This window comes from Podarcis filfolensis, assembly GCF_964270895.1.
Source record: "Podarcis filfolensis genome assembly, chromosome: 11".
NCBI classification, from domain to species: Eukaryota; Metazoa; Chordata; class Lepidosauria; order Squamata; family Lacertidae; genus Podarcis; species Podarcis filfolensis.
Window position 1 is genome coordinate 51,460,519 of NC_139613.1, and position 10,295 is coordinate 51,470,813.

At 44.5% G+C, this 10,295-nt stretch overlaps 1 long non-coding RNA gene across 1 annotated transcript; it reads left to right on the top strand.

Annotated features, from left to right (window-relative positions):
* Positions 1–2,138: 2,138 nt before the first annotated feature.
* Positions 2,139–9,787, top strand: LOC310745156. Its single transcript, XR_014539996.1, has 3 exons — positions 2,139–2,377; positions 7,485–7,630; positions 9,714–9,787. It is a non-coding gene; the product is annotated as an uncharacterized lncRNA (long non-coding RNA).
* The last annotated feature ends 508 nt before the right edge of the window (positions 9,788–10,295 follow it).

The window sequence follows — 10,295 nt, forward strand, 5'->3', positions numbered from 1 at the left end:
CTGGCTCTCAGGCAGCAGCACATGAGTTCAGTCCCCATATAAAATAAACTAGGGTTACCAGACGTCCCCGTTTCCTGGGGACAGTCCCTGGATTTGCGATTAAGTCCCTGGACAAATTCCGTCCCCGGATTTCATCTAATGTCCCCGGGAAATGCAGCAGCGGCAGTCTCAGCAGCCTGGAGCAGTTGGCTCTGGCTGGCTTCAGGAGCTGCTTTGAAGTCCCCATATGATGGTGGTGCAGGGGCTCGAAGATGCAGCTTCCGGGCTGCCTCCACCTTCCCTGGCCCCAGCAACTAAGCTGTGAAGGGAGGCTTCATGCTGCCTATTGGAGCAGCCTCCTAACTCTTACTTGCATGCAAGCAGGAGGGGGCAGGGATCTCTCAGTTAGGCAACAGGAAGCCTCCCTTCCCAGCTGAGGGATCCCCGCCCCCTCCTGCTTGCACACAAGTAGGGATGGGATTGGGGCTGCTTCGATGGGAAGGGAGGCATTGCGCTGCCCGAGCCTCGCTGCCGCTCTCGGCCCTCCTTCTCCGCCTGCCATGCCTGATCCACCGCACACCACTCCCCCCCCCCCCGTAGAACCAACAACTCAGGGGCTGCCCAGGCTCATGGAGAAAGCCTAGGAGGAAGGGAAAACGTGGCGGTTGAGGTCAAGGTGACAGCCGCCCTTCTGCCACTGCCATCGCTGCAGCATCAATGTCCTGAACATGTAGTATTTAATTAATTGATTGATTAAAATGTCCCCGGATTCATTGAAAAAAATCTGGTAACCTTAGGATAAACTCACAGTTTCTTTGTGTAACTACCAAGTAAAGCCTGCCTTTCAGGGATCATATCGTGAACTGAAATAAAGTGAGTAAACTTTTTGTTACTTTACTCAGAGAGACTCTTGTGTCTTTATTCTTTTAGGAGGGATCACAGGGGACACCAGGAAATAATTTTAACTAAGAGATTCAAATGAATCTGCAAACTAGCTTCCAGCTATATTGAGGGGAATTTGCTCTGCTACATCACTAGCATGAGTGAAGGAAAGATAATACTTATTCAATATATCGTTCCCTACCATCCTTAACATTCCCACAGGCAGGGGACAGAGTGAAGAGAGAGAGAGAGCAGGAGGAGGCAGCTGCCTCTGTTGCTAGAGAAAAGAGGCATTGAGTGTCGCTGATCTCCTGCTGTGGAGCCCTCTTCCAACAGAGATTCAGCAGCCACCCTCACTTTTGTTTTCCAGGCGTTTGTTGGATCATTATTATTTTTTAATGCCCATGATGCAAATGTTTAGGCTTTTTAATCAGCCAATCATTTTAATGATTGTTGTTAGATTTATTGTTTATTTATTTTATTCCATGAAACGTATATGCTGCTTGATTGTAAAAAAACACAACGCCCAAAACCCTCAAAGTAGTTTACAAAAAGAGCAAACAATAAAACTGAGAAAAATCCACGACCGTACTTTAAAACATACAAAGGTTAAATTAATAAAAGAGAGTTAAATCACCATATGTACAGTGTGTGTGTGTGTGTGTGTGAGAGAGAGAGAGAGAGAGAGAGAGAGAGAGAGAGAGAGAGAAAGGTAAAGGATCCTTGGATGGTTAAATCCAGTCAAAGGCAACTATGGGGTTGCGGTGCTCATCTTGCTTTCAGGCTGAGGGAGCCAGCGTTTGTCCACAGAAAGCTTTCTGGGTCATGTGGCCAGCATGACTAAACCACTTCTGGCTCAACAGAACACTGTGATGGAAACCGGAGTGCACGGAAATGCAATTTACCTTCCCACCACAGTGGTACCCATTAATCTACTTGCACTGGTGTACTTTCGAACTGCTAGGTTGGCAGGAGCTGGAACAGAGCAACGGGAGCTTACCCTTTCGCATGGATTCGAACCACTGACCTTCTGATTGGCAGGCCCAAGAGGCTCACTGGTTTAGACCACAGCGCCACCCACTTCCTGAATAAACAAGCATACAATCACTGATAGGTCCACCTGCCATTGGAGGCTCAAAGCAATGAAGATGATGCCTCCCCAGCTGTTGCCATTGGCGGTGGGTTTCTTGTGATGTCACAAAAGCACTTGGCAACTGAGTGGATATAAAGGCAGGCCAAGGGGGAAGCCCTTTTCTATTTCCAGCAGGACACACCTGGCAATGGATGTGACATTCAGCACTGCCCAGGTTTCTCCCACTTGGAGGAGGCAAACTGATGAATGGAAGGAGGCAATCCTCAGGCAGTGGGATGCTAGGGAGAGATAATAAGGCAACTTTGCTTGCTGGAAGGCTGCTGCGGACGTCTCATGATGGACCTAACAGTAGCTTCTGGCACAATGGGACACTGTGACGGAAACCAGAGCTCATGGAACGCCGTTTACCTTCCTGCTGCAGAGGTACCTATTTATCTACTTGCACTGGCGTGCTTTCAAGCTGCTAAGTTGGCAGGAGCAGGGACAGAGCAGCGGGAGCTCACTCCGCTGCGGGGATTCAAACTGCCGACCTTCTGATTGGCAAGTCCAAGAGGCTCAGTGGTTTAGACCACAGCGCATCCTGTGTATTCTGTATCGCATCTAGTTATATTGTATGAACTGGCAAGATACAAACACTTTTATAAATAAATAAATATTCAGGGGTATTCCTCGCCTGCTGCAAATAGATCTGAGTAGCAGCAAGGCATTCTGTGCAAAATAAAAAATGCCGTCGGTATACTTTTCGCCATTAGATGGCGGAGGAGCCCCAGGATTTTTCTCTTGCGAAAACTCCTGTGACCACCCATTGTGCATTGTTGCAGCCCTAAAGCAATGTCGTTCCAAATGAAGACTTGATTCCCTTTTCCCCTCCCAACACCTTCGAGAAGTGTTCAGAATATTTAATGCTGAAATAACAACAACAACATCAACAACAACAATAACAATAACATTATTATTATTATTATTATTATTATTATTATTATTATTTACCTCGTCCATCTGGCTGGGTTTCCCCAGCCACTCTGGGCAGCTTACAGCATATCTAAAAACAAAATAAAAACATCAGGCATTAAAATAAATAAATCTCCCAAATAATCTTGGAACCATTCAAGGCTTTCACTGATTCATATAGGGAGACCTAAACCAAAGGGAGACGTAACCAAAGGGCATGGGCGTGGTCAAGGGGGGAGGGGGTAGCTGTCCCCTCCAATCAACAAAAATCAATACAAATGCATAGCTAACTGGGGTTCTGCCCCCCCCTAACAAAAGGCCTACCTCTCCCTAACAAAAATCCTGGTTACGCCCATTGTCAAGGGGGAAGGAATTGTCCTTCAGCAACATTCTGCATCCTAGATTAAGATGGATTGCCATGTTGGTTGGGGCTGATGGGAGTTGGAGTTCAGCAACACCCAGGGGCAAAGCATCCTCACCCCATTTCTGTACAATAACAGGACATTCATTTTGCTGTCAATTTTGTAAACATATTGCAGTTGTTTGAAAGTTATGCAAGAAGTTAATCTATTTTGTAAAGCATTGCTGTTCTTCAGATGCACAAAAAATGGAAACGTTTTGTGTGTGTTATAGATGTTTACCTACATAATTTAATCAAATGACATTAAATCAGGCAAAATAGCCAGGATAGAAATCTTCTTGCCAGAATTCGTTCCCCCCCCAAAAAAGGAATCTTTGAGCAGTTTTCTGACACATTCCGCCAAAGCCATTAGCAGGCTATTCACATCCCAAGAGCAGTCAGAAAGTCTCAGATCCCTACAATTAGATGTAATCAACAGGTTTTACGTTCATAAAAATGTCTTAATGATTCTATGATTTCATTCTTTTGTTCTTGCAAGCCCGGCTGAAAATTATGCCATGTTATAAGATTATAAATGAACAGGAAAATGTTTTAATGTCTTTCAAGAACTTGTTTTAAAGCGGCTTTTTTTAAAGAATTGCATGTTTTAAAACATAGCCCATTGTCTGGGGTAAAAGTAGGTTGATAAACAGCTATCATTATATTGTACAGTTTCCATTTTTAAAAAATTAAGAAGTCCCTAACTGACAAGATGCATAACATTTGGCTCATTTTTTAAGGCGTCCCATTTTTTTGTTTCTGATGTAAATATTCCCAATGCCCTTCTATCCATGTATCAATGAGACATCCATTTTTATAGTGGAGCATGCAATTCCCCAACCTTCACTTTCACCTGAGTATCCAGTTAGTCCAATTTCTGTCCCCTACAGCAGAAGTGAGCAACCTGGGGCTTCCAGATGTTCCTGGACTTCAGCTTCCAGAAGCCCCAGCCAGCACAGTCAACGTTCAGAGATACTGGGAGTTGTAGTCCAACAATATCTGGAGGGCCACAAGTTCTGTATCCTGCTCTGCACAGTCTTCTATCATGGAAAACTAAACAATCCAAGCAGATTATCACCCCTCTTTCATTGTCCATTCCGGGTTGCCCAACCACTGCCACAGCATCCTTTCTCATGGCTGATCAAGATGAGCAGGTGACAGTAAAGGTGGCAAGGTTTTTAGTTGGGGAAATCAGAATAAGGTCCACTATTTGATTATTGATTCAAAACCCTAAAATGTATTTTATATAATGGACTTTTGTTTCTATTGTTTGTATATCTCCCATCAGATGTCAAAGCGATAAACAACTACCTGACATTCAGAAGACATCTTAAGGCAGCTTAAGTTCAGGGAAGTTTTTAATGTGTGATATTTTAGTGTTTTTTGGTTTCTATGGAAGCCGCCCAGAGTGGCTGGGGAAACCCAGCCAGATGGGCGGGGTACAAATAAATTATTATTATTATTATTATTATTATTATTATTATTATTATTATTATATCGTATTGTTGTTTGATTGCAGGGGCAGGCAAACTAAGGCCCAGGGGCCGGATGCGGACCAATCGCCTTCTCAATCCGGCCCACGGATGTTCCAGAAATCATTGTTTTAACATGAGTAGAATGTGTCCTTTTATTTAAAATGCACCTCTGGGTTATTTGTGGAGTCTGCCTGGTATTTTTACATGAGTAGAATGTGTGCTTTTATTTAAAATTCACCTCTGGGTTATTTGTGGGGCATAGGAATTTGTTCATTTCCCCCAAAAAAATATAGTCTGGCCCCCCACAAGGTCTGAGGGACGGTAGACCAGCCCACGGCTGAAAAAGTTTGCTGACCCCTGTTTAATTCCTATGTCCAATGGATGACACAAATAACGATTCTTTCATTCAAAGAAGAAGATGCGCTTCTCTACTTTTTCATGTATCTTGGTGCTATGTGATGCTGGTCGCCTTTGAAAGAGTGCTCCCCGAGTGTGCGCCTCTCTAGCCCATCTCTATGATCCCGGCTGCTGAGGGGAGCCCTGATTCACTGAGCCACTGCCCGTTGAGGCTGTGTAGAAATCCTGCTTCAGTTTTAGTTTATTGGGTGCCACCTTATAAAAACAACACTGAGAAGGGCAGTGAATGGCTCATAATTTTAAGAAAGCCCTTTCAAAGCTGTGCTGCTTAAATTTCAATCTTGATAGGCAAAACCACTAAATGACAAAACAAGTTTTTACCGGGTACAGGGGATTCCCCACATGTGTGGGATTGGCATGAATGCTCCCACTTACACATATGCTGAAAATGGCACCCGAAAGGGGCGGAACGGGGGAATCCCCACTTATGCGTGTTCAAGTGATGCAGTGGCCCAGAATGGAAGTCCCACCTAAGGGGGGATTCCCCTGTATTCCACAGGGGAGCCACAGAAAAAAATGTGGTTGGTCAAGGACTCAAAAAGGTTGAAAACCTCTGCCATAGAACGTAGAGCACACAAGTGTGACTTGGTGTTGGGCAAACCAGGGAAATTTTACGCAAACAGCCAAGGCTTCCAGTGAAGTGGGAAGGGAATTGGGTTGCCATATTTAAGAAAAAACCACTGAGCCTAGTGCTTGCTGATCAGAAGGTTGGCGATTCGAATCAGTGCGATGGAGTGAGCTCCCTTTGCTCTGTCCCAGCTCCTGCCAACCTAGCAGTTTGGAAGCACACCAGTGGTTTGAGCCCCACATTTGGCAAAAGATTCCTTCACTGTAAGGGGTTGGGCTAGATGACCCTCATGGTCCCTCCCAAACTCGATTCCCTGATTCTTTGTTTCCATGAAACCAATATCCCTCCTCCCATGGGTTCCATCTATTCATGAATATCTACCTTTCACACATCACATTTGTGCACATGCAAACACCATTCTGCCTCAACCACATTTGGAGCCTCCCATTTACTCCCAGAAACATATACCAGCTGACATCCCCCCCCAAAAATATCCATTCACATTTGTGCCCTGGCTTTAATCCACAAATATCCACTGGCTTCTGATGACTGTCTTCCAAAGGTGAACTTCCATCAGCCGACATCCACAAACATCAGTCTGCTTTAGCCTTGTAGCCTCCACCAATTTCTGAATCCAAAAGCCACTGGCTTCCATCCACCAACATCTGGCAGCTTCTCTTAGGTCCATCATGAGACGTCCACCAGTTTCCAACCACAGATATCAGCAGCCTTCAAGCAAGCAAACTTGCCTTATTATCGCTCCCTAGAATCCCACTGCCAGAGGATTGCCTCCTTCCATTCACCACTTTGCCTCCTCCAAGTGGCAGAAACCTGGGCAGTGCTGAATGTCACATCCATTGCCAGGTGTGTCCTGCTGGAAATAGAAAAGGGCTTCCCCCTTGGCCTGCCTTTATATCCACTCAGTTGCCAAGTGCTTTTGTGACATCACAAGAAACCCACAGCCAATGGCAACAGCTGGGGAGGCATCATCTTATTGCTTTGAGCCTCACAATGGCGGGTGGACCTATCTGTGATTGTGTGCTTGTTTATTTGGTACATGGGTGGCGCTGTGGTCTAAACCACTGAGCCTCTTGGGCTTGTGAAACAGTGAGCTCGCCTTGCTCTGTCCCAGCTCATGCCAACCTAGCAATTTGAAAGCACGCCAATGCAAGTAGATAAATAGATACTGCTGTGGCAGGAAGCTAAACGGCATTTCTGTGCACTCTGGTTTCCATCACGGTGTCCCATTGCGCCAGACGCAGTTTAGTCCTGCGGTCCACATGACCTGGAAATCTGTCTGTGGACAAACACTGGCTCCCTTGACCTGAAAAGCGAGATGAGTGCCGCAACCACAAAGTCACCTTTGACTGGACTTAACCATACAGGGGTCCTTTACCTTTACTTTTTCCCCAAAAAAAGTAAAATTCCTGACATCCGCAAAGTTGAGCTTTCTTTACGAAGACCCCAAATTTTTTGAGCTTTTTTAAAGGAAGCCACCAAAATTGCTTAGCCTTTTTTTGGGAAACCTCCCTCAAGCTTTTGGAGCTGTTTCCACTGCTTTTTCCATCACATTGCCGTACATCTGTGTTTTCCCTGACATTTGCCGATTCGGCAAAATTCCCCCCTACCGCTGTTTTTACACCCAAAAACCAGGACATGTTAGGAATTTTCCTGATGTATAGCAAGCCTAGAAGGGTGTTTTACTAGCAGTTATCTCAGGGTTGGCAACCTGCCTCAGGACTACATCTATAAGCACCCAGTCCTAACCCCAGAGCTACAGCTGAGGATGCAAGAACCACAAGGAGACACAGGAGCCCCTGTTTTAGACTGGAACTCCAAAGCAGCTTCTCCATTCCTCACCCCAGGTAGGGAGAACACTCATAGCCACAGCATGTATTTCCGAGCACCATTCAAAGTGTTGGTGCTGACCTTTAAAGCCCTAAACGGCCTCAGCCCAATATACCTAAAGGAGCATCTCCACCTCCATCGTTCAGTCCAGACACTGAGGTCCAGCTCCGAGGGCCTTCTAGTGGTTCCCTCACTGTGAGAAGTGAGGTTACAGGGAACCAGACAGACGGTCTTCTCGGTAGCAGCACCTGCCCTGTGAAACGCCCTCCCATCAGATGTCAAGGAAATAAGCAACTACCTGACTTTTAGAAGACATGTGAAGGCAGCCCTAATTAGGGAAGTTTTTAATGTTTGATATTTTATTGTGTTTTTAATATTCTGTTGGGAGCAGCCCAGAGCCTTCCCAAAACCCTGGATTGCAGCTGCCCGTCAGAGTGGACAGCACTATGTGCTGGAGTCCAGGGGTCAGCAAACTTTTTCAGCAGGGGGCCGGTCTACTGTCCCTCAGACCTTGTGGGGGGGCGGACTATATTTTGGAAGGAAAAAAAATGAACAAATTCCTAAACCCCACAAATAACTCAGAGATGTATTTTAAATAAAAGCACACATTCTACTCATGTAAAAACACCAAGCAGGCCCCACAAATAACCCAGAGATGCATTTTAAATAAAAGGACACATTCTACTCATATAAATACACGTTGATTCCCAGACCGTCCGCGGGCTGGATTTAGAAGGTGATTGGGCTGGATCCGGCCCCTAGGCCTTAGTTTGCCTACCTATGTGCTGGACCAATCGTCTAACTTGGTATAAGGCAGTTTCCTCTGCTGTTACTTGCTTGCAAGCAAAGGTGGTTGAAAACTCTCTGCAGAGTTTTGCCTCACCACGTGGGATAAACAGGGATCAAGGTGGTGGGGATGGAGGCATTGGGGGCCAAGAGCAGTGTGTGCAGCCCCACAATGAGGCTCCCTGCTCAGGCACAATGCCTGAGCAAAGCTTTCTTGTAGACTTCAGTCTTAAATCTTGGGGTAGCTGGTGCAGGTCCTAAGCACAATACAAAAACTAGAATAGGAGCCAGCAAGTATAAACTTGCCCGAGGCAAACACACTATTTCTTGGAGGCAACAAAATATTATAGTTCCAAGACAGCTAGGTACCAAGTTCTGTCATTAAAATCATTTCCTACCCCACCCATTGGGTGTCCATCGTGTTAGAGCCAGACAAAATGCAATTAAAGTATTTATTGCCTGAGGTGTCGGCCGCACTTTGGCTAAGTCAACCAGAAGTGTGTGTGTTTGTGTGTTGAGATTTGCTGATTCTGCAAGGTCTGCTTCCCCATCCATACCAGTTGCTAGAAACCCAGTAGGGCTAACAGAAGAGGAAAGATAATATTGGAAAAGAAACTGATCTTGCTGTAGTTGACAGCATGAGATATATATACATATCTCTCTCACACAGACACACACAGAGAGAAATAAAAGGAGGTTTCTCATCTGTCATCGCAGGTGCCGTTTGATGGCAATGAAAGGTGTTATAATGACTGCTCGCAAATAACTTAAGTGACAGCTCTCTGTATTTATAAAACTACTTCTGTGCCACCTTTTGGAGCACAGCAACTCACAAAACCATAAAACAATTAGAACTAGCAAAGGCAGTTTTAACATTAGCAATGATAACAAAGGCCAGATAAAACAAAAGAAAAGGATGAGAATTAAGCAGAGAGGGAAAGGTGAGTGCAGTTAGAGTGAAGAACTGGGACAAAGCACGTGAGAATTTATCATGGACGAAAAAGCAAGCCCTCGCTGTTTTAACAGGGTTCTGTAAATCTAGTCTAGACAAAGCTCTCAACATTATGCTGTAAAAATAATCCCATAATGGCACAGGATCAAGAAAATTCTTTAATGGGCATTTTCCATCTCTCCTCTTTGGTGACTCTGTGTTTTATTGTTACAGTCCATTAGGAGGGGTGGGGAGAACCTTGGAAAACAATGTATGTAAAATGTATGTTGTCAGCACATATGAATGCTTTAAAAAATACTTTACATTTATTTTAGGCCAATATTTGAATTTGATATATGTTTTGCTGTTTTGTTTTGTTTAAGGAGAAGAAGAACAAGGCTTCAGCAATGAAGGGACGTCTCCTGAAGTGGATTTTACATTGTGATTATATAAAGTGCAAAAATTTTGTTTACATACTATTTTGTAGATGTTCTGCTTCCGATTATGGAACCCCTAAATCAAGCATTTGCTTAACTGTAATGTTTTATTTATGATGTTACTTAAAATAATTTCGAAAACCAAAATGGTTTATAAATAAGTGAAAGGAAGCATACAGTGATACCTCGGGTTTAAACGTCTCTGTAGACGAACATTTTGGTGTTCGAACACTGTAAACCCGGAAGTAAATGCTTCAGTTTTCAAACACACCTCGGAAGTCGAACATGCTGTATTGAGTTTTCTGTACTGAGGCTTCCGTATTAAGTTTTCGGTTTTCAAATGTTTCGGAACTCGAAGAGTCTTCGGAAATGGACTTGGAAAAGGCAGCCCTTCAAATAGAAGACACCTTCAAACACAGTGGTACCGAGGTTCTCACACTTAATCCATTCCAGAAGTCCGTTCCAAAACCAAAGCGTTCCAAAACCAAGGCACACTTTCCCATAGAAAGTAATGTAAAACGGATTAAT